We start from the raw sequence: 24,784 nt of genomic DNA, 5'->3' as shown, positions 1-24,784 counted from the left end.
GATCTTAGTCGAATCTTGTGTTTTAGGTGTCCTCTTTTAAAGCTACGCTGGTGGGGAAAGGAAGGTGCCACTTCATTACTGCTAGGTAGGGGTAGAAGTCCAGTTCTGCATTCAACCTCTTTTAACACTCCAGCAGGGGAGGGAGTCCTCATTATTGCTAGGGAGGGGTGGAAGTTCTGGAAGTTCTGGCTCTCCACTAGGCTTCTGTGGTATCATGCTGGCTGGAAAGGGCAGAGGTGTTTTGGTACTGCTTCCCATTGGCTTCCACTGACACTGACACTGTGGTGGGAGGAATTGAGACCAGGAAGGATTGGCCTCATTACATCTGGGAGGTGGTAGTACTTCCGATTCTCCAGTAAGTCTCCTCTGACACTTCTCCAGTGGGGAGGATACCTCATTACTGATTGGTGGCGGCGGCGAGGGGATGAAATTACAGGATCTTCCCTTCCCCCATAATTTCTACTAACCCCACAACTGGAAGGAGGCTTGTTACTGGAGGAAATGAAAGTCATGTTTACCGTTTGGTCTCCTCAGACATCACCATGGTGGGAATCCATGGCGCACCTAATTACAGCTATGAAAGTGAAAGTGCAGTCTCCCAATTGGCCTGTATTGGTAGAGATAGGGTTGGGATCAGTTTTCTGTGGTGTTTGCTTTGAGTAGGGTGATTCTTGTATGAAGTTTTCTGTATTGCTACGCTGTCCTTTTCCTGGTCATTTGGTTAGAAAGCAGTTTCCTTGAGACTTTGTTGCTTGTACCCTCTGGTGTTCTGTGATGCTTCCTTAGGTTGTTTGATCCCCCCCCACCCCCCACCTCCCGCCATTCACATCTTAAATGTTTGCAACATAGATTGCCAGAAATCAAAAATAAAAAGCTTTATACACATGTCATCATGTAAGGCCAGGACAAATATTTTCAAAATTGTGAACCCTTAGCTACCTCAAAGACAGAATTTTACTAGGATCAGATGTTTCTATCTTATGTTCATAATGGATAAAATATCTTTTCTTTTAAATCCATGAATAATTAGTATGTATTCAAATCAAATATTTGTTTGCTTAATACTTTTTGTCATTAGCATGTAATACTATATAAAGCATAATAATAATTTTCTTGATATGCATCAGAAATCACAAGGGAAATAAAGCAACCTGAAGACAAAAATCTTCATGGATTCAGTGTTTAGAGCTGGATAAAATATATTCTTTCTTTCATTTAATATTTACAAAGCAGTCCAATATCCTGTGGGTGAAAGTGGAGAGCATATGAGGGTAGAAAGATAATGGCATTCACCCCACGTCAGCTGAGTGGATATCCTTTTGGCAAAATATTCTCAAGTATGGATTGCCCATTTTTCAGGTATTTGTTTGTACTTGATTTTCAGGTAGGAAAGTTTCTGGATTAAAGTACCTAATCTTAACATTTTCTAAATAACCACCATCCAGGATTCGTTCAAACAAGAGACAGTTCATAATTACCTCAGGGATTGTTGCTCTTTGAAGTAGGAAGAAAAGATGTGGATGCCAGAGTCAGCCATCAAGTTCCCTTCTCTCTCCCCAGAATCTCCTAGGGATCTCCACGTATAGGGGCATAGTTGGCTGTAAAGTGAATGACCATATCTTGTTAAGTATTTACAGATTAGTGATTAGAAGTGTGGGCTTTGGAATCAGACAGAACTTGTTTTAATTCTGAGTTCTGCCACTTTCTAGATGCTTGACTTCAACAACTTATTTAGCATTTCAAAACCCGTTTCTTCAGCTAAAATGGGCAATAGGTGTTCAAATAATAACTTAATTGGATATAATAATTAGAGTATGAAAGTGTTACCCTTAACATACTATGTGATCTATACACTTTATCTTTTGGTTTATGATTATAAGGAAAGAAAGAGAAACAACTATATCACTTTTTCTGGAACTTCTTAAATGTCAGATAAAAGAAAAATGACCCCTTCCTAGTGTGTCTGGAGATTTTTACTGATACTGAGCTCACTATGTTAGGAAACTCGGATGTTAGCACTATGCCTCTGAGCACTATGGACTTTGAGTTGGGTTAGCACCTGACTCTGCAAAGACAAAAAAAAAAAAAAAATAGAAAGATAGCAGGAATGTAGGCCTTGAATGTCAGCTCGAAGCCTTGCCCATTTGACAAATGACAATGCCATATAGCGTGGCAGTTAAAAATGTGGAAACTGGAGACAGATTACCTAAGTTTGAATTCCTCTACCAATAGCCAGCTATAAGCTTCAGTTATTTTACTTCACCTCTCTGTATCCCGCTTTATCATATGTAAAATAGTGATAGTAAGATAATCTATTTTCTATGGTTGTTGTGCATATAAAAATATTAGTGGCTGTGAAGTGCATAGAACATTGCCTGGTACGAAGTAAGCATTTCATTAATATGAATTACTATTTAACTCTGATCCACATGGACTAGCACAGTATAGCAAGGCCTTGTCTGTTTCATTCCTATCAGATAATTTATTTTAAGTTTTAACTAGGAAAGAGATGAAAGAATGAGGTTTTCTAGTCTTTATATTTTGTACTATGTGAAGATACATTTTTGTATGCCTACTACTTTGTAATCTTTTTTTAGTGAATTTGAGAAACCTGTTTCTCCAATGTCCCAATTTATAAAGAAAAATTTTACAACTAAATGTCATTATTGTTAATTGTTTTGTTTTTGTTAACAAAAGAAGCAGTGACTTTATGGGGAGAGTGAGGATGAGAGTGCAGAGTTGACTAAGGATGAATGGAGTGGTTCACCTTTCTACGATGGGAAGTGAGGCTGGTATTCAGTGCTGCCCAATATTTTCAATAGTTTGAGGAAAGAAGACTCCCCAGGGGAAGGCTGAGAGACTAATGTGTATAATATCTGGTTATCATTTAATAATATCTTTGTGATAATAAAGTGATAATAAGTGATAACTGGATCTTTCATTCCTTGCCTTACAAAAGCGCTATTCATCTCTATAGAGCCTAGCAAGGAAAAAGGGTTTTTTCCTTTACTTTTGGATAAAAACAATCCACTTAACACAATATTCCAATAGTTTTACACAACCCATAATTTGAGTGCATCTGTATTTTTTACTTATTTTTACTAGTATGTGAATAGACTCTAAAGAGAATACCTAAGTTTTAGGCTTGTTTTTTTTTCTGAGTTGAATATATTGCATTAAAACAAAACAAAACAGTTTATGGTGGTATAATTTTCCTACAAATAAATATATATCTTTGAAATGTGAAATCTTCAATGAGTTTTGACAAATATATATTTTTATAACTACCACCACAATCAATATAAATTACCTTTCTATCAGCCCCCCATATTCCCTCAAGTCCCTTTATAATTAATGACCACCCCTTCCCCCTAAACCTTAGCCCCAGGAAGCCACTGATATCTTTTTCTCATGATAAATTTGTTTTTTTTCTTTTTTTAAAATTTCATGTAAATCGTATCTCATTTGTGTGATATCACTCTTTTGTGTTTGGCTCTTTTCATTCAGTATATCGATTTTAAGATTCATTCTTGTCATTGCATATATCAGTTAACAGTAGTTGGATGTCTCTCTTTCTTGCCATGTAGTCATTATTTGAATGGACTGTAATGTGTTTATCCATTTTGCCTGTTGAAGGACATATGGGTGGGGAGCCTAGGTGGCTCAGTCGGTTAAGCGCTGGCTTCGGCTCAGGTCATGATCTCACATTTCGTGGGTTCGAGCCCCGTGTCAGGGTCTGTGCTGACAGCTAGCTCAGAGCCTGGAGCCTGCTTCAGATTCTGTGTCTCCCTCTCTTTCTGACCCTCCCCTGCTGGCACTGTCTGTCTCAGTCTCTTAAAAATAAATAAAAGACATTTAAAAAAATTCAAAAACAATGAAAGACATATGGGTTAGTTTCAGTTTGGGGATATTATGAATAAAGCTACAATGAACATTTGTTTATAAGTCCTTTTGCTATTGCATTCCCCCCCGCACTGATATTTATGTAAATTTTATATATGTATGAAGTACTCCATAGAAATATGAGAGGATATACACAGTATATAGTTACATATATATCCTGCCTTGCTTTTGTTATTAAAAATTTTTGTTCTCCATTTCTAAAGATGGGTGATGTTGGCCTTTGGGTATCAGGAATGTGGCAGTGTGGGATTTGTTTGGTGGTTACTATGTTGTTAGTCACCCAGGACACATGGGAGTGACTATTTTTAGTGTTTGTTTCTGCTTTAGTTTTACACTTCTCCGTGCTCTGTGACATGGTTGGTAATGTCACCCCCGAGAGGAGGTAAGAGTGTGGAATGTATTCAGTACTTCCCTGAAGACCAGACTGTAGTATTTCTTGCTGAGAGATTTTCTCTTCTTCCCCTGTTCTGTATTCAGCTTTAGTTCTTTTTACAAGCCCTTATTCACCGACCCCCAGGTGTTTCCCTAGCCATTAACCTCAGCACTGAAGCTACCGGGAAAAGAGCCAAGAAGAACCAGCTCTAACAGTAGTCACATGTTTCAAACCTTCCTTGCTTTTACCTTAACCCATGCAATATGTGAGATAAGCCTGTAGTCCACATGAGAAATGGCTTAATTCCAAGAATCAGGGTCAATGATGTACTTGTTCTCTAGATCACAGGGAAATTCCAACTTCTTCTCAAATTTGGAGCTTCCTTTCATTTGGTTGCTTTATGTTTTTACAGTCACCCAAATTAATATATTTGGGTTCTGATTATCATGAATAATATGATATCATGAATATCATGAAATGCCTTCATACTTCGGAATCAAAGCCTCAAATGCAGCAGCATTCTTGGAAGCTAGGCAAATCCTCAAATCTTCAATAATATAAACCCAGAGAATCAAAGACCAGCAAATATAGCAGCATCGTGACCTTCAGCTCTGCTTGGGAAAGATTCAGAGCTTTGAAAGGAGAAGCATATTACTCAAAGTAGTAATTACTGAGCTCAACAGCCTATTGTTAGGATATTAAATTAAGGCCAAATAAGATACCTAACCAAACTGCCTCTTAAAAATAGTGACTCATAGCCTAATTGATGTGAGAATCAAATAAATATTACGGAACTCCTTTAGGGTAAAGGAATTCCTTTGAATTTAAGTTTCATTTAATGGAATTCATTGAACCTCTTCAAAATTTTCCATAAGTTGTCCAATAAAAAGCTTGAAGTCTTGAAAGAATTTAAATCATCTTTTAAAAAAAGATGGTGAAACTATTTCCCTTTTCCTCCCACCACATGAGAGGAGGAATGTAGTGCTATAAATTCCCCTGTAATTTTAACCATGGGACCTAGATGTGGAGGAGAATATCTAGTTAAAGAGTGCAAGCTGGCACTAAGCTGCCCAAAGCATAGAAGAGGGTGGGCTTCCAAGAGTTCCTACTGGTGTGTAGTGAATGGAGGGACTTGATACATTAAACAAATCAGTCCCATGATAAATGTTCATTCAGTCAGCATGTGGTTTTGTTTCCCTTATGACAGAAAGTGTTGGCTTGGTAAGTTCTTTCTTCTAATTTGCTCTCCAGGTTTTATTTTACTCATATGTTGCTTTTTGTTACATATTGGCAATTTAGAAGGATTTTTACCTATTAGGCAATCCTGATGACTTTTGCCGCTGGAGCTAGATCCCTTCCAGTTATGTTAAGAGAGGGTTACAGGAGGTCTTAATAGGAAGCAGAACATATAGAGTATTTGGCATCACAGAACAGGATTTTAATTCCATCTCTGCTGTATCTGGTGGTGTGTTTTTCGTAGAATTGTTAGCATTTTGATTCTCTACTTTCTTATTTTGAAAGAGAAGACAAGAATAATTCACTTAGAGGGATGTCATATAATTAAAAGAAATAATGTATGCAAAGAACCAGGTATGGAGTAAATTCTCAAAAAAGTTTACTTTGACATTTTATATTTTAGAGGACTATTTTCTAGCCTTTTCTTTGAAAATTGTTGCTTTCAGATTGAATGTGCCCCTAGGTACCTGTTAGAGGCAAGTTTTTGTTTATTTTTGTGAAAAGGTAAATTCCTGACAGGTCTACTATGTTTAAAATTTTTTTTAATCTGTAATGCACAGACTTCAATTAAAACTACAAGTCATATGAAAGAATAACCAATAAGAAAGAAAAGCTTTTTAAAATATCAGACAACAGAACGAGATCCATTTGGCCTCCGAAAAAATGGAGCAATCAGATATAACATTTAAAATAACTATTCTTAATGTATTTATAGAGTTAGAAGACCCGACTGGGGATTTTGGTAGAGGCTTAAAACTCTTAAAATTCCAAAAGAGATTATAGAATTGGAAAATACAATATCTGATATTGAGAAAACATGTGGATTAGATAAAGCTAAAGGAAAAAAATAGTAATAGGAGGATAGACCAGCATAAAATATCTAGAATGAAACTCAGAGAAGCAAGAGAGTGTGGAAAATAGAGGAGAGGGAAAAGATCTAAACTATAAAGCAAAAAGGTCTTACGTGCATGTAATTGGAATCCTAGAAAATAAATGTACAGAAGCAACATTTGAAGTAATGCCTGAGATTTTTCCAACACTAATTAGGACACTAATCCTTAGTTTTAAGCTGTAACATTGTAACCCTAGGCATTACCTGTTTTCCTGAATGCCCATCAAAGGGCCAAATAATACAGTTTGCTAGTGCTAGAGAATCAATGCTCATGAATGGAACTGAAAACAGTTAGAAATGAGAAATATCTGGGAAGACAGATTACCCCTTTATTTTTTTTCTTCCATTGAATACTCTGGTATGGTTCATTCTTGCAACTTTTATAATGAAGTTATAATGCCAGAAAGTAAACTCAGCTACTGAGCAGCCTGTCAATCTCTTGGCAGCTTGATATGATAGCCAGTGTCACATTTTATTACAGGATTTGTAGATGTATTTGCCTTATTTTCCTTCTCGCATATCCATATCACCCTGGATTTGCACTTTGTAAGGTAATGGCACTTTAATCCATGTCATAGCATCTATGTCTACTTTGTTGAACCTGGCAGAGGAATTCTATAAATCACAAGAAGTATAAATTAAAAGAAAGATACATCATAGTATAACTTATGGAAACCAGGAAAAGATCATAAAGAAATGAAAATAGATTATCTTCAGATGACCCACATTTTTACCCAACAAAAAACAATGGAAGCCAGAAATACAGTGGCGTATCTTTACATTGAAGAGAAGAAATATAGAACAACCTAGACTTTTATGCGTAGTAAAAAAAAACATATATATATGTCTTTTATGGAGAAGGTGAAATGATAAAAACAACAGTAAGAGAATTCATCAGTGGCAGATGCACATTAAAAGATATTAAGAGTTATTTTTTTCAGGTAGGATAAAAATGATCCCAGATAGAAGTTTGGGGTGTGGGCAAAAATGCTATATAAAATTAAAACAGATTATTGAGAGGAGTGTAAATGATAGCAAAGTTTTCTACTGATTTTTCATTGTCCAGGAATAGGGCAATAATATTATACCAAATTAAGTAATGTATGTATATTATAATCTCTTGAGTTACTACTAAAAAATATTAAAATTAAGCCATTTTTTTGTTGGGGAGAAGGAAGGAATAATAAAAAATCAATCTAAATGAAGTAAAGAAATGAGAATAAAATATTACAAAACCTGGTAGAAAGCAATCTCTGTAAATTACAGTAGAATTAAACTATTTGTGGTTATACTGTATATAAATGGGCTCAATGTTACAATTAAAACACAAAGATTGTTAGTTGTATGAAACAAAAGCACCTTCAACTGTAAGCTGTTTGTAAGAAATGCCTCTCAAATACAAGCATATAAATAAATTAAAACTATTGACAAATAACTGTAAAAAACATTAAACAAACAAAAACTAGTATCATTACATCATCACCAGACCATACACATTAAGAGTATTTTCAGAGAGAAAGAATGTCATGATAAATGGTGATAAAAGATTGACCTCACCAAAAGATGGAACGATTATAGTATACAGTTAATCCTTGAACCAGAAGGGGGTTGGGACACTGACCTCCACTCAACCACCAATCAAAAATCCATGTATGTTGAGGCACCTTGGTGGCTCAGTTGCTTGAACATCTGATGCTTGATTTCAGTTTAGGTCATGATTCCAGGGTTGTGTGATTGAGCCCCACATCGGGCTCCACACTGAGGATAGAGCCTGCTTAAGGTTCTCTGTCTTTCTCTCTCCCTCTGCCCCTCTCCCCAACTCACACTTGTGATCTTTCTCTCTCTCAAATTTAAAAATAAATTCATGTATCATTTTTGACTTCCCCAAAATATACCTACTAATTGTCTGCTGTGACCCAAAGCCTTACTGACAACATGAACAGTCAATTAATTCATATTTTCTATGTTATATGTATGTATTATATACTATATTTTTCAAGTAAGTAAGCTAGGGAAGAGAAAATGTTATTAAGAATATCATAAGGAAGAGAAAATACCTTTACAGTACTGTATTTTTTAAGTGGACCTGCAAAGTTCAAACCTGTGCTGTTCAGAGGTCAGCTGTACATTTAAAAATATAGCCTTAAATATATAAAATAAATGCTGACAGAATTAAAGAGAGGTTTGTCCAAATGTACACTCATAGGGCTATATTTTAAGATACTTCTCTCAACAATTAATAAATCAAGTAGATAAAAATCAGTATGTTGTTTAAATTACTCATGGATCAAGAAAATATTCCAAATGGGAATTATGAATCTTTTGAATTGTAAAAATAGTAGAACTAATCTAAATATTGTGATATGCAGATATAGCACATTTAAAGAGAAATCTGTAGCCTCAAATGGATATAAAAAATCATGCAAATCAATGAGCTAAGCATCTATTTCTAAAAGTTAGTAAATGACTAACAAATTAAATCTAAAAAAATGTGAAGGAAAAATAACAAAGGGCAGAAATTTGTTAACAGAAACAAACACACATTAGAGAGAATTTACAATGAGAAAATTTAGCTCCTTGAGAAGATTAATAAAATTAATAACACTGATTAAAATCATATGTATGGAAAAAGCATAGGAAAAAAGAGAAAAGGCCCCCAAATTATAGAAAAATAATATGCAGAAATAGCCAATACCAGGAATGAAAAATGGACATTACCACATATTCTGTATATATAAAAATTAAATAAGAAACTTAAGAACAATTAGATGCCAACCTATTTAGAAATAAGGATGCAATATACATATTCTTGGAAAATCATAACTCACTGCAACTGATACAAAAGATAGAGAAAACATACATAAATGTGTGTAAATGCTATAAATATTAAATACATTGGCTCTTTAAATAAAAATCTTTCCACACGTAAAATCCTAGACCAAGAAGTCTCACCACTTCTACCAAATATTTTAAATAAGAAACTAAGGTAGCTAATACAAACATCTTCAAGAATAATGAAAAAGAAACATTATGAAGTCAGCTTCACTGTGACAGCAACATCTGGAAATGGTACAATGAAGAAGAAAAATTACAGATCATTCTCACTTCTGAACACAGATAAAAAAAAATCCTAACATTAGCAAATAACATATAACAAACTATGAAAAGAGAGAATTCACCAAGTTGAGTTTTTCCTTAATGTTGATTTTTGAGAGAGAGAGACAGGTGAGAGGGGTGGGGACAGAGGCTCTGAAGCAGGCTCTGAGCGGAGAGCAGAGAGCCTGATGTGGGGCTCAAACTCAAAAACTGCAAGATCATGATCTGAGCCGAAGTTGGAAGCTTAACCAACTGAGCTACCCAGGGGCCCCATCAAGTTGAGGTTTTTAACGTTTCAAAATTAACCAATATAGATCACCACATTAATAAGAAAGAAAAATAATGTGAGCACATAAATCATACAAAAAAGTTTCTGATAAAATTCCTGATAAAAAGTTTAGCAAGTTGGGATCAGAAGAACTCATCTTTAATTTGGCAAGTGGTGTCCACATAAAATCTACTGCAAATATGATATTGAATGGTGTAGTTAAGCTTTCCCATTGTTATCAGGAGTTACATAAAGATGATTACCATCGCCTTTGATATTCAATCATGTTGAAATCCTATTCAATGAATAAATGAGCAAAGAGTAAAATACATAAAGATTAGAAAATTAGAAATAAAGCTATTATTATTTTCAGGTGACGTGATTACATAGAAATTAAAAATTCTACAAACAAGTTATTAAAATTAATGAGTTTAGTTACATGCCAAATGCAAGTTAAATATAAAAATTTAATTGCATTTCTCAGTATCATTAATGGACAATTAGAAAATACATTTTAAGAAGGATATCATTTATGATAAAATTAAAAATACTGTCTACTGAGATAAATTTAATTAAAGATGTGCAGTGTCACTATAAAGAAAACCATAAAACATCATTTGTTGAAATGAAAGAAGACCTAAATAAACCTAGTAATACACCATTCTAAGGACTTGCTATTGTAAAAATGCCATTTCTTCTAAAAATTATCTATAGTTTCTATGCATTATCATGAAATACCATAAGAAATTGTATATGTGTATATGCATGTATGTATATGGCCCCTGACATGCTGAGTCTAAATGTAACTGGAAACACATAGACCTAAGATTAACTTACACACTTATAAAGAATAACAGGATGGAAGTATTCTCCCAATAGAATATCAAAAATTAATAAACAGGTTTACAAATTAGGTTAATGTGTTGTCAATTCAAATTGACTTATGGAAGAAAATAGAGAGCTTGGAAATGGACTGACCACAACACCTAAGGATACTTACTTAATCCACGATAAGTTCTCCAGCGCATAGCACTACAGAGAAGTTTTTCTATCAGTGGTGCTGAGTAAAATGAATATGATATAGAAAAGATAAATTTGATCTCTACCATACACCATACACAAACATCAGTTCCACAGGGTTTGTAAATTTAAATTTACAAAGCAACATAAATAAGCTTCTAGAAGAGAGGAGAAAGTATTAATTCTCTGACAGAAAAAGATAACCACAAAGGAAAGATTTATGCATTTCACAATATTAAAAGTGTTCACCAAAATATAGAATGTAAAGGCAAACTAAAGAAGACATTTGCTGCACATTTGCTGCACATGTAACTGATAAGGGACTTTTGTATCCTGACCGTATAAAGAAATAGTACAAATTGGCTAGCCACATATGGATAATGATGAGAACACTGGACAGACTTGCACAGGTATTTTTACAAAACATGAGAACAAATGGCCGGTAAGCTTAAGAAAGGTCCATTAAGTATAAAAACAAAACAAAACAAACACTGGGTGGTTCAGTCGGTAAGCATCCAACTTCAGCTCAGGTCATGATCTTATAATTCACATAATTCACAAAAAAGTTCGAACCCCACCTCGGGCTCTGTGCTGTCAACTCAGAGACTGGAACCTGTTTCAGGTTCTATGTCTCCCTCTCTCTTCCCCTCGCCCGCTCACATTCTTGTCTGTCTGTCTCATTCTCAAAAGTAAATAAACATTAAAAAAATATTTTTTAAACCTTATTAGTCTTAAAACTGTGAATTAACACCAAATGACATACCACTACATATATGTTACAGTGAATAAAAATCAGGTTATCAACGCTACCAAATGTTGGCAAGGATGTGGAGCTACTGGAACTCTTTGGGAGTGGGAGTATAATTGGTACAGCCACTTAGATAACTACTGTTTGATATTATCTACTATGCACTATGACCCATCAGTTTGATTATTGGATCAGTACACAATAATAACAAGAGTGCAAGAGGGTTCATAGTTAGCATTACTCTTAAAACCTCCAAATAACTAAAATATCAATCAACAGTAGAATAGATCAATAAACTATCAAATCTTAATACAAGGGAATATTATGCAACAATGAAAATAAGTGAACTATAGCTACATACAGTAGCATGCATAAATTTCCTAAACACAGTGTTGATGGAAAAATACCAGTTATGAAGGAATATGTACTAGATGGTTCCAGTTAAACTCAAATACAAGCAAAATTGAATTATAATGTTAGAATTCAGGATATTGATTACTTTTGAGGAAGGAGGACAAATAAAGATTGATGTGAGGCCATGAAGATAACTTTTATGTGGTGCTTACAATTTCCCATTCCAATGGCCAGGTTGATGTTGACATTAATGTGTACCTTATGAAAATTTACTGAGTGGTACATTTGTTTTTGTGTAATTTTCTGCATATGCATTATAATTCACAATAAAGTATTTAAAGTATTGTACTGAAAAAGAGTTTCAGGTGTATCTCAAAACATGCAAAGGAAAATTTTTGTTTCCTTATGGTTTTCATGGGGGTTTTTTTGTTTGTGCTTTTGAAAAAGTTGTTTTGTTTGTTGCTTGTAATTTTAATGTAAAGCAAAGGTTGACATAGACATCTTCGTTAGGACTACTGGTCCACAGCTTACATACATATTTCTAATTCTCACAAGGTGCCTTTGGGTCAGTGTTATCACCATTTCATAAGTGTAGAAAGTGAGGCTCAGAAAAAGTTAAGTGATTTTCTCAGCGCATTCTGCAACACAAGGTGGGATCTGAGAAGTTTATGGGAAATGGAAGAGACAAATCCACACTCAACGTGAGTCAGAAAGCAACGGTAATACTTTTCCTTCAGTTCGCTATTTATGCCCTGTTGCCTAAATGTACAATATTTTTATTTATTTTTTTATTTTTTAACATTTATTTGTTTTTGAGAGACAGAGAGAGATTGAGCATAAGTGGGGGAGGAGCAGAGAGAGAGGGAGACACAGAATCCAAAGACAGGCTCCAGGCTCTGAGCTGTCACCACAGAGCCCGAGGGGGGGCTCAAACCCACAAACTGCGAGATCATGACCTGAGCCAAAGTTGGATGCTTAACTGACTGAGCCCTCAAGTGCCCCAAATGTACAATATTTTAAAAATATGTATGTATTTTTATCTTTATAAATAGACAAATCTCAATTTGGGTCTGTTTCTAAAAATATCTTACAAGTCTATAAGCTGAAGAGATACAGTTATAATAAATGTTTTAATGTCCTTAACTACTGGTTCCATCATCTGTGTCAGTGCTTCACCCGTTTCAATCGGTTGATTTTTCTCCTCATTACGGGTGCTATTTGCCTGCTTCTTTGCATGCCTGGTCATTTTTTTTACTGTCCATCAGACATTGCAAATGTTTCCTTTTGGGGAACTAGATATTTTTATACTCTTATAAATAATCTTAAGCTTTGTTCTGGGACACAGATAAGTTGCCGGAAGGCATTTGGTCTTTTCAAGCCTTGCTTTGAAGCTTTGTTAGACGAGACCAAAGTAGCCTGCATCTACTGAAGCCGAACTCTTCTGAGGACCCTTCCATGGACAATGATGTTTCCCTACTCTGACTGGTGGGAATACAAACTATGATACAAATAAGCCCCAACACCGGGAGAGCTTCAGTGATTCCCCCCACCCCCTTCTCCTTTTGGGTGGCTCCTTCCCGGGCTGTGATAGTTGTCTTACGTGCATGCACTGAAACTCACTCTGTGTAGCTTTTCCTTTTCCAATATTCTTCTCCATACTGTAAATTATAGTTGCTAGGTCTCTGTGGACTCCCAGCTCTGTCATCTTCACTAAGGGAGACTATGTGGGTCTCCCCTGTCTCCACTGCAGCCTGGAAAAGTCTTTCCAGGCAGTAAGTTAGGGTAATTGTAGCACTCACTTCTCGTGTCTCCCCTCTCTCAAGGATAGTGATTTTGTGCAGCCTGACGTCCAGTGTCTAAAAACCATTCTTTATATATTTTGTTGTTTCTTTTGTTGTTTGCTTTATTTTAAAAAGCAAATCTTAACTGTTTATTTCAGGCTGGCACATAAAGCCAGTCCCTGTTATTCCAGTTTGCCTGGAAAAAGATGTCAAATGTGTTTAACTTGATTGCACACTTTCTTGTTTTCTACACATGAAATCTATCTAATATATGTCATGTTACAGTAATTGGGAATCATCTGTCCACCTATTAATGGCAAGTATTCTAAATGAATTCATAGTACTTTGTGGGTACTGAGGTCTACATACAATTGAGCATTTTTTATATTAAGAGAAGATATTCCCATTCCTTTCTTCTCAAATCTCCTCCAAAATATTCACCTGTTACTATTTGGTGAATACACAAAACTTGAGCTTCATTTGATCCTCAGTGAACCACATGATCCATCTAAACTATTACATCAGTCCAGATGCTATCATAAAGCAAACAAAAGTAACAAAACGTGTTTTAGAAAGAAAGCAAATGTTTATTCAACACCTGCTGTCCCGGCCTATACCGGGAGCTTTTACATTCATTATCTATGGAAATTTCATGGCACCCCCATTGATGGACAGCATTATCCTTACTTTTTTTCACTGATATTCATGCCGCATTTCCAAACAGATCATAAATGTTCAAATGCAGTAGTTATTACTTCAATTCTTGATATCTAGCTAGTGCTAGATAAACAGCTATGAGTAAGCCTTCCCGTACCTTGATTTTCAATATCGTAAAAGTGAATGTATATCTGACATCATCCTTATCTCAAGGAGAATCTGAGGTGACAAATCATATGGTAGAAATTTGGCATGCATTCATGCTGCACTATTCGGGTCCCAATGAACTATTCCCTGCTACTGTCTTGCAGGAAAGCTAGTTCTAGGAAAGAGTTAATCTTTCTTCTAAGACATACTTTATTCTATTCTCAACATTCTTTTCCTTTTCACTGCAGATAACAGGCCAATTAATCATCATTTTAAATCAAGGTCATACAAGGCCAAGCAGTTCCAACTAACAAACTGATGAGTTTGGCAAACCTAGTCCAGTTTCCAGGACAGCATCTAAGCACAGTGCACCTGCCCGTACCTTCACCCTGAACTACTTTGCCAAGTGCACTTTCTCAAACTTCGCAGTGCTGAGAGCCAGAACTGGGATGCCATCAAACCCAGAACAGATCTCATTGCTTATAGAATTACCTATATGCAAACTTATGGGCATTACAAGATAGACATTACGATTACATTATGGGTCTTTGAATGAGACTAATAAGTGAGCCCATATTTTGTTCTTCGGTTCTCTGTCCCCAGCTTTAGCATGCTTTCTACCCCCTCCTTCAGTGTCCAGTGCATTCTCCTGCCACTTGACTACCACAGTTTTTAGTTCATTCAGTTACGTTGTAAAAAAATGAGTGTGGATTCATTATGGAGAAAAACCCAGCTTCTGTTTGTATATTACCTAATTAATAGATTACCTTTACCAGGGGACACAGTGACTGAACCAAACAAAAGGGGGCATTTCTTAAGGAAGCCAAGAGCCAAGATAAAATCTTTTTTGCATCCCACTTTACCGAAATAGCTGCTAACTTTACTCTTTCTACATGGAAGATCTGTCTTAGTCTTCTTTGCAGTCTCTAGAATATGGTTTGTCTCTTATGGATTTTTTTTTTTTTTTGTAGATCACATTTTAAAATTAACCAGCACTTATTGTGGATTTATGGTTTTGGCACTGAGAAAGAAGTTTCACAATTTCTTTTTACCCCACCAAGCCTCAAAGACAACTTAAGAAGTAAATATTTTAATCCTCACTTTATAGATAAGAAAACTGACAGATAGGTTAAGTGACTGTTGAAGTCCTCCCAGTAAGCTGCAAAGCTTAGACTCTAACCTCCATCCAGTTATTTCCACTACACACAGTTTGGGAGCAAAAGTAATTAATATCAAGATTCATAGGCTGTGTGCATTAAGCTGCCCACTTATGCTCAGCAGGTCTATTATAAGACCATTATATTTATAAAGCACAGGATTGTATACACAGTTTGCAGCCAGATACATATAAAGATAAAACTACTTAGTTCATAGTGCTTTGATCTTGCAAGGGAAAGATCATTCCTGAATCCATGGAGCAGATTGTGAGGCATGCTCCCTGGAGGGAAATGAGAGAGATGATATTAGTGAACATTTTAAAACGAGATCTGTAAAGAGAATATTTGGTGATATCGCACAAAGCTTTATTACATTAAAAGTATAGTCTGACTTAGGTAAAAACATCACAACAGGATTACTTCCTGGTTGTTCATGAATACATTCAGCTTCCTTATTGAGCATATACTATTTTTTACTGTATGAAGAAATTTTGGTGCTATTTTAACCAGCTGGAGTTCCACCTGTCTTTTTATATCCATTACTTCAGGAGTTGGTGTTTGCTGAAGATAAAGTGAGAGGGAAGAATTGTATTTATTTTTATGGTTTTGGTTGTTTAATCTGTAGAGAAGGGTACATCTCAAGGAAGTTCCTGTAGCATATATATAAGTGAAATGTTTTAGGAAAATTGTAGATTTATTGAGAAGGTCGTGTTATATTTTTCTTAAGTTGAAATACGAAGGTAGAAAGACTTACAGTGTTTTCCTTTTCATTATTACTTCCCAGAAATTTACAAAAGAAATATGTTATAAAATAATTCAAATAAATCAGAGGTATATCTTGGAAAGAAGATGTCACCTTATCTTTCTTCTCCTTCCTTTTCTGTCTGTCAGCTTACTCCCTTCCCCAGGGGCCACCCTTAACAGTGTGGAATGTAACATTTCAGGAATTATTTTTCCTAGCAACTCATGAACCACACACACAGACACACACAGACACACACACACACACACACACACACACACACACCTGGACAACATATTCATTCTGGCCTCATTATTTATTAGTAAGGCGTCAGCACAGTTTTGATACATTCCATGTTTTACTGTAAAATCAAATTAACCATCTGTCTCATGGAGAAAACTGGTGAGTTCTGATGAGAACATCTCCTGAGAGATTGTCAGATAGTTCAGGCTGGGATTATCTGTTTTTGTGACCCAACAGATGTGTTAACAGGTCACAGTATCTTATTCAATTGTGGCATTTGTTTTGTCCTTCTATCTTTGGTTTTAGTGATTTTTGAACCTTCTTGTTGCTGCTGCCATTGCTGTTGATTTGGGGGAATTAGAGTAGATAGTTGTATGTATCATATCTCATTGTGTTTGTTTTTCTGGAGAGATAGATCCAAAAGGTAAATCTGTGTTTGGGATATTTTCCAACAGTATGGACCACTTCTAAAGAGTGCCTTCTGGCTGCAGGACCCAATTCTTTCCCTTGCTTATGCCCAAAACCTTTGACTCATCCTTGACTTGTCTCTTCTCTCACTCCACACCCTGTACATCTGGCTCTCCCTTTATCTCTACTTTTCATATATAAACCTACCATTTGACCACTTATCACCACTACCATTCTTGCCATTTTAATCTGAGCACCATCATCTCTTGGCTGAATTTCTACGCTAGCTGTCTACCTAGTCTCCCTGCTTCTCCCTTAACCCTCAGACTGTCTATTCTTAACCCAGATCTGGAGTGATTCTTTTTTTTTAACGTTTGTTTATTTATTTTGAGTAATAGAGAATGCAAGCAGGGGAGGGGCAGAGAGAGAGGGAGACAGAGAATCCCAATCAGGTTCCACGCTGTCAATGCAGAGGCTGGCACGGGGTTCAATCTCATGAACCGTGAGATCATGACCTGAGCGTAGGACACTTAACTCACTGAACCACTCAGGCACCCCTAGACAGAAGGCATTTTATTACCAAAGATAAACAAAACCAGTTACTAAATAAAGGACGCACTAGGCATGTTAGAAGAATAATGAGTGATCCACATTCGTTGAACTTCAGAGTTCATGTGGGGAAATGGTGCTGGAAAAGCCAACAGCAGGCTGGAGCTGGGTTATTGTGGACCTTAAAAATTTATTTAATGGGAATAAATTTATTATTAATTTATTTAATGGGAAGCCACAGATTTTTTTAAATAGGTGAGTGACTTCAAAAAGAAGCTTTAAAATGTTTACCTGGAAAAAGATTTCTTTTCATGTATCTCGAGATCATGACCTGATCCGAAATCAAGAGTCAGATGTTAAACCCCCTGAGCCACCCAGGCACCTCTGGAGTGATTCTTAAGCCTTCTACTTCCTGCATTAAAAGCATCAGCAGAACCTGAGAGTTCATTAAGACCCTACTCTAAACCAATCTGCATTTTAACAGGATCCCCAGATACTATAAGACTGCCTGTGGTAAAAGGTCATTAGTCTGTTCTCTGTATTTATAGGTCTGTTTCTGATTTTTGTTTGTTTAGTTTATTTTGGTTTTCAGGTCCCATATGTAAGGGAAATTTAATGGTATTTTTTTTTCTCTGTATGACTCATTTCACTTATCATAATACTCTCTAGGTATATCCATATTATGGCAAATGGCAAGATCTCATAATTTTTTATGGTACAGTAATATTCCATTGCATGTATATGTGTGTGTGTATGTATGTATGTATACCACATCTTCTTTATCTCTTCATCTATAGATGAACACATGGGTTGCTTCTATATTTTGGGTTTTGTAAATAATGCTGAAGTAAATATAGGGGCACTATGTCTTTGAATTAGTGTTTTCATTTTCTTTGAATGAAATACCCAGAGGTGGAATTACTGGATCATATGTAATTCTATCTTTAATTTTTTTTGAGGAAACTCCATCCTATTTTCCACACTAGCTGGACCAATTCACATTCCCATCAGCAATGCGCAAGAATTCCTTTCTTTCTACATCCTCACCGACACTTGCTATTTCTTGTCTTTATGACAATATACCATTCTTACAGGTGGTATTTCATTTTGCTTTCAATTTTTACTTCCCCAAGATTAGTGATAATAAGCATCTTTTCTGCTGTCTGTTGGTCATCTGTATGTCTTCTTTGGAAAAATGTTTATTCAGGTCCTCTGCCTATTTTTAACTGGCATTGGTTTTTATGGTGTTGAGTTGTATAAGTTCTTTATATATTTTGGGTATTAACCTCTTACTGGATATACCATTTGCTAATATCTTCTCCCATTCAGTGGGTTGTCTTTTTGATTTGTTGATAATTTCCTTTGCTGTGAAAAAGCTTTTTATTTTGATGTAGTCTCAATAGTTTATTTTTGGTTCTGTTTCCCAATTGCCTAAGGAGACATATGTAGAAAAATGTTGCTATGGCCAGTGTCAGAGAAATTACTGCCTATTTTTTCTGAGAAAACACCTACCCAACCAACCAACCAACCAACCAACCAACCATCCATCTAACAAATCAAAAACAAACAACAAACAAAAACCTTTGAATCCATCATGGACCAAACCCTTTGTAAAATGTAATAACTCTTAAAAATTGTATTACCAAACATACAGTTAAAAATATGAAAAACAGATATAAAATTGCAAGCCCTACCTTTGTATTATTTGATTTAGCAGACCTAAAATTTCCCTCCAAACCATTGTAGATGTTTCTAGCTAGCTCCCAGCGTCTGCTCTAAGGTTTTTGCGAACCAGTTTATGGACTGGCACCTGCCCCAGGATCTCTCTTCCTCTTTCAGCTCTAGCTGCTCTCCCCAGACATCACATGTGTGCTCTCTGCTTGGGCCTTTGTTGTCACTGTTCCCTCTGCCTGCAGCACTCTTTCCTAATCACCCACCTGGCTAAACCCATCATCTTCTCAGTTCTTTTTTCAGTTCCCGCCTTCTCGTGGCCTTTGTACCTGCTCTTCCTACTGTTTCGAAGTGTTCTTGCACTTCTCTTGCCTCTTGTCCATAGGTCTTTCTTCAAATATCCATGACTCAGTTTCTTTATCTATTAAATGAGGACAATAATGAAACCAACAATATAGAGATGTTGTGAGGATTAAATAAAATTCTATTTGTAAGGAACTTAGAGCAGTGCCTAATAACATATTGGTATTATAAAATATTTCATATTATTAATAATTAATATAACTTAAATACAGAGATGAAAGCCTGATAGCTGTGGTTACCTCTGGGAAGGGAAGTGGGATTAATGGTGGGAAAGAAAAGATTTCATGTGTTTCACTGAATACCTCATTTCAAATTTTGACAATGGGTATTGTGACTTTAACAATTAATGAAACAAAATAAAGAGGATGAAAGAAGCTTTTTGCTGCTGGTCTACTTTTTCTATTCTATTCCCCAAAAGGGACATGTATCTGAAATTAAATTGTCATAATTATAATCATCACGACAGCAATAACAATAACAGTTTATGCAGTATTTACAATATGCTTAGTCTTGTGCCAAGTGCTTTACATGCATTATCTCATTTACTTTTTTATTCATTAATTTTTTATTCATTAATTTTTATAATTTTTATGATACTGTGTCAGTTAATTAATTTATTGCCTCTCTACTCCCAATTGGATTCTTTACTACCTACTCTGTGATAATGGATGGAACTTCTTTAAGCAATTCTTTTTTAAGAGAGCATAAAGTTAAGTATTCTTAGCAGGGGTCACTAGAGGGCATTACAAGGGGAAGGTATCTCCTAGGTTTCCAGCTGTGGAATGGTGAGTTGGTGGTGTGGGTGTGTGGTGTTCTGGTGGTCTTTTGCCCATTCTTATGATCAGAGTTTGTATAGTCCCTTGGTGGTCTCACAGCACCACTGTTGCTGGTAATCACCTTCTTGTGGTCTTTTCAATATGATCATTCTGCTCCTCAGTCCTCTTGCCTACCCTGGTGCCCTGATCCTCTCTCCACACTCACCACCCTTCGGTGTGTTTCTTGCAGTCTTCCCAGCAGGGATACTTTATGCTTTAAGCCAACCCCCACTGGTGGTCCATTCTTGCCTCATGCCCACATGCTGGCCACCAGCTAGCTGTAGCTCACATACCTTCCTGGGTTCCAGAAGGTTGTTTCCTTCTTGCTCATGACTGTAGACCAGCTTAACCTGGCAAATCATTTCAACTTCTTTGGATCCAATGGGCTCAACTATACTTTCTCCAATGATGTCATCAAAACCCAGCCTTGGAGAGAACCCCAGCATTGGAGGCAACCCCTTCCAAGGTTGCCTTTCTTTGAGTAATGTCCCTCAAACCTAGTGTATCATATAAAGTTTTCTTATTTCCTATAGCTACTCTCTGATCATATTGTAACAGTTCTTCATATTAAACTGCCTTGTTTAGATTACTTTGGGTTTTCTACCTCTTGATTAGATATAAACTATGGCAAGTATTTCATTTTAAGTTTTAATTTCTTAATATTTTTACTCTGTTATAACCTACATGAGTTATATGTATCTCAAGTGTTTAACCTAATGAATTTAAACAACACAAAGACACACCCACACACACACACACACACACACACGTGTGACTGTACCCAGATCAATATATGGAATATTCTATTTACCCGAGAAAGGTTCCTCTTAGCCCTTTCTAATTCATAGAATGCTCTTCTCACAAAGGTAAGAAATATTATGATTTCTCTTATCATGGTTTAGTTTTCCTTATTCTTGAGTTTCATATAAGTTCAATCATAGAGTATGTATATTTTTATAGCTAGCTTCTTTCTCTCAACATGTCTTCAAGTTTTGTTCACATTTGTATATATCAGTAGTTTTTTTTTCCTTTTAGTTCTCTTGTGGTATTCTAGTATATGACTAAGTAAATATTTATTTATTCATTTTTCTTTTGATTGATACTAGTTTGTTTCCCATTTTTGGTTACTATGAATAAAGCTACTTTGAACAGTACAGTAATAGTTCTTGGCTAACACATATAATCCTTTCTTTTGGGAATATAGGTAGGTAGAAATGACATTTCTCGGTCATAAATGGACTTATGTTTAGGTCTAGTAGATATTGCCAAAGAGTTTTCCAAACTGATTGAACCAATTTACACTCTAGTCACTAATGTTTGGTAATTCCAACATCCCTGTCATGTTTGGTTCTGATGCTTGCTCTGTCCCTTCAAATTGTGTTTTTGCCTGTTGGTATGCCTTGTATTTTTTCATGATAGCCAGACGTGATCTACTGGTACAAGGAATAGCTAGCTGTAAATAGGCCTTTAATAGTACGGGCGTGAGATGTTAGGTGACATGAAGCACTTTGTAGCCTTATGAGGAGGCTCCATTCTTCGGTGAGCTTTGCCTCTGGGTTGGTAACTTCACAAGTGTTCCTCAGTTGTTGTTTTCCTTCCCCCTTTTAGGTGGAAGAGGGTGACTGGAGTGGGCCAGAATTGGCTATTTTATTTCCCCCAAGTTCAGTTAGGCTTTAATAATACCCAAGGAGATTGGGCTCTGCTTGGCCAGTGCCCTTGAAGGCAGACCTTGTTAAGAGGAGCAGCATGCCCTGCTGTATTTCAAAATGATTCTTTTACCTGTCCTCTGCTGGAAGCACATGGGGATTTCCTCCTCTGCCCCAATATTTAGTCCTGGAAATGAAGCTCACAAAAATGTGGTGGCCTTTGATGACTGGATTCTCTCGAAGTTTTTAATGATCAGATTTGTCCACACTGAGCCTCCAGCAATTTGTCAATCACAGTTCAGATTCCTAGGGTGGTTTCTCTTGAGTCTCTGCTTTAGTAAGACACTGTCCCCTATATATTTGCCTGTCTCTCCCATCATGGCAACAGTGGTTTGCCCAATGTGCTCACCGCACTTACAATTCTATATGAACTGGTAATCAGCGTGTTCAGCTTTGTTAGGACAGTGGGTCAGTTTCCACACTGGAACCAGAACTCTATTAGTATTTGACAGTTCAAGTTGCTTCATGTTTTTGCTAACATTTGGTGCTGTCAGTTCATTTTTTGGAAATAAAAGGTATTTTTAGTACAGTTTAGATTTACATAAAAATTACAAATTTGTTATAATTAATGAACCAATACTGATACATTATTATTAACTGAAGTCTGCATTTATTCAGATTCCATTAGTTTTTACCCAGTGTCCTTTTTCTGTTTCAGGAATTCATCCAGGATTTCATATTACATTTAACTGTCAGGCTTTTCTTGGCAGTAACAGTTTCTATATCTACCTTATTTTTGAGAACCTTGTTGGTTTTGAAGAATACTGCTTATTTTGCTAAATACCCTTCTATTTTTTTTACATATTTGATTAACTTTATTTGCATGTGCACATCTCGAATTCATCCACTGCTCTGCAAAGTGACATGTGATTTCTTTTTTAATAATAGTTTATTGTCAAATTGGTTTCCAGATAACACCCAGTGCTCTCCCCACAAGTGCCCCCCACCATGACCATCACCCCCTACCCTCCCTCCCTTTTGCCCTTCTGTCCACGGTTCATTTTCAGTATTCAATAGTCTCTCATGATCTGTGTCCCTCACTCTCCCCAGCTCTCTTTCCCCCTTCCCCTCCCTATGGTCCTCTGTTAGGTTTGTCCTGTTAGACCTATGAGTGCAAACATATGAATACCCTTCTATTGGGGTTCAACGGCTGTTTTTCTCATATAGGAGTGAGGTTATGGATTTTGGGGTGGAAGACAACAGGGGTAAAATGTCTTTTTTTTTTTTTACATTATATTTAGGGCACATATTGTCAGCCTGACTTACCACTATTGATGTTAACCTCGATCTCCTGAGGTGGTGTTTGTCATATTCTTCTACTGTGAAGTGACTCATTAACCATCCCGCCCCTTTTCCATACTTACTCTTTGGAAGGAAGTCATTATTTGCAGCCGTATTTAAGGGAGAGGGAGTTGTGCTTCACCTCTTTAAGAATGAAGTATCTACATAAATTATTTGGAAATTTTTACACATGGAAGATTCGTCTCTTCCGCCCAGTTATTTGTTTATTCAGTCATTTGTTTATACCACTATTGACTCATAGATATTTATTTTATACTTTGAGGTATTATCCAATATTACTTTATTTTATTGCTCAAAATTTTCTGGCTTTGGCCATTGGGAGCTCATTCAGTCAGCACCTGTGTCCCTTTGACATTACCATAATTGTGGGGTTTTTGGTTTTTGGTTTAATTTTTGTTTTGAGCTGTTCCTTATTTTCTGACACTGCAAGATGCTTCAGTCTCATTTTGTATATTTCCTATTCAAGTCCTGAAATCAGCCATTGCTCTAAGGAGACCAAGTTCCTTTTAGTGGAGAACAGTATTAGAAACCAAGATGTGGGTGCAGGTGTGCTTGTTACTACTGGGGTGCTGTCAGTCTTTTGAATTTTAGCCAGTATTTGGGAGTTGTGTTATTGGGATTTTAGTTTTCCTTTCTCTAATGAGTAATGAAATTAAGTGCTTGTTTATGTGCTTTTTAACTATTGTATATCTTTATTTATGAAGTGTCTGTTAAAATCTTTTGCCCACCCTAATGCATTTCATATTGCTTTCCATTGCCTTTTATTGTTTTTAAAATCGGATTGTAGGACTCTCTTGTGCAGTCTAAACATGATCAATATGAATCTTTTTAAATAAACACACAACAGTATGCTGCGGATATCTTCTCTAAGTCTGGTGCCTATTCACTTTTTAATCAAATTATTTAAAATTTATATATAGTGAAACTGACTTACTTTAATGTATATATAATTATAGATATGTCAGGACTTAAATGCATAATTTTATCATTTGGTTTCTGTTTGTTTCTTCTGTCTTTTGTTTTCTGTTTCTCTCTTATTGCCTTTCTGGGAGTTCCATGAACATTTATTGGATTCTCGCTTCATTTATAGTGTTTTCAAATATATCACCTTGTGTAGTTTTCTTAGCAGTTGCTATAATATAATATACATGTCTAACTTATCTTAGTCAATAGACATCAGTCAAGTGTGGAAATGTTACTTTCATTTAATTCCCTTTGCCTCCCCACTTTTTAAACAATTTTTTAAAGAATTTTCTCTGGGTATATTGAACATCTATCAAATGGGGTTATAATTTTTGGTTTAGTCATCAAATGTGATTTAAGAAACTCATGAGAAGGATAATCTATTATATT

The 24,784-nt window shown here is 35.9% G+C and overlaps 1 long non-coding RNA gene across 1 annotated transcript in view; it reads right to left on the bottom strand.

The window, feature by feature from the left end:
- LOC115287827 overlaps positions 1-19,626 on the bottom strand; it is a 50,489-nt gene extending 30,863 nt beyond the window's left edge. The window contains exons 1-2 of the long non-coding RNA XR_003906677.1: positions 19,575-19,626; positions 1,479-1,598 (exon numbers count right to left, since the gene is read on the bottom strand). This is a non-coding gene — a long non-coding RNA (uncharacterized LOC115287827). The remainder of the gene's footprint in view (positions 1-1,478; positions 1,599-19,574) is intronic.
- Positions 19,627-24,784: the final 5,158 nt, after the last annotated feature.

This window comes from Suricata suricatta, chromosome 3, assembly GCF_006229205.1.
Source record: "Suricata suricatta isolate VVHF042 chromosome 3, meerkat_22Aug2017_6uvM2_HiC, whole genome shotgun sequence".
Lineage (NCBI taxonomy): Eukaryota > Metazoa > Chordata > Mammalia > Carnivora > Herpestidae > Suricata > Suricata suricatta.
Note: the sequence above shows the minus strand (reverse complement) of the source record. Positions and strands in the feature narration are given on the sequence as shown.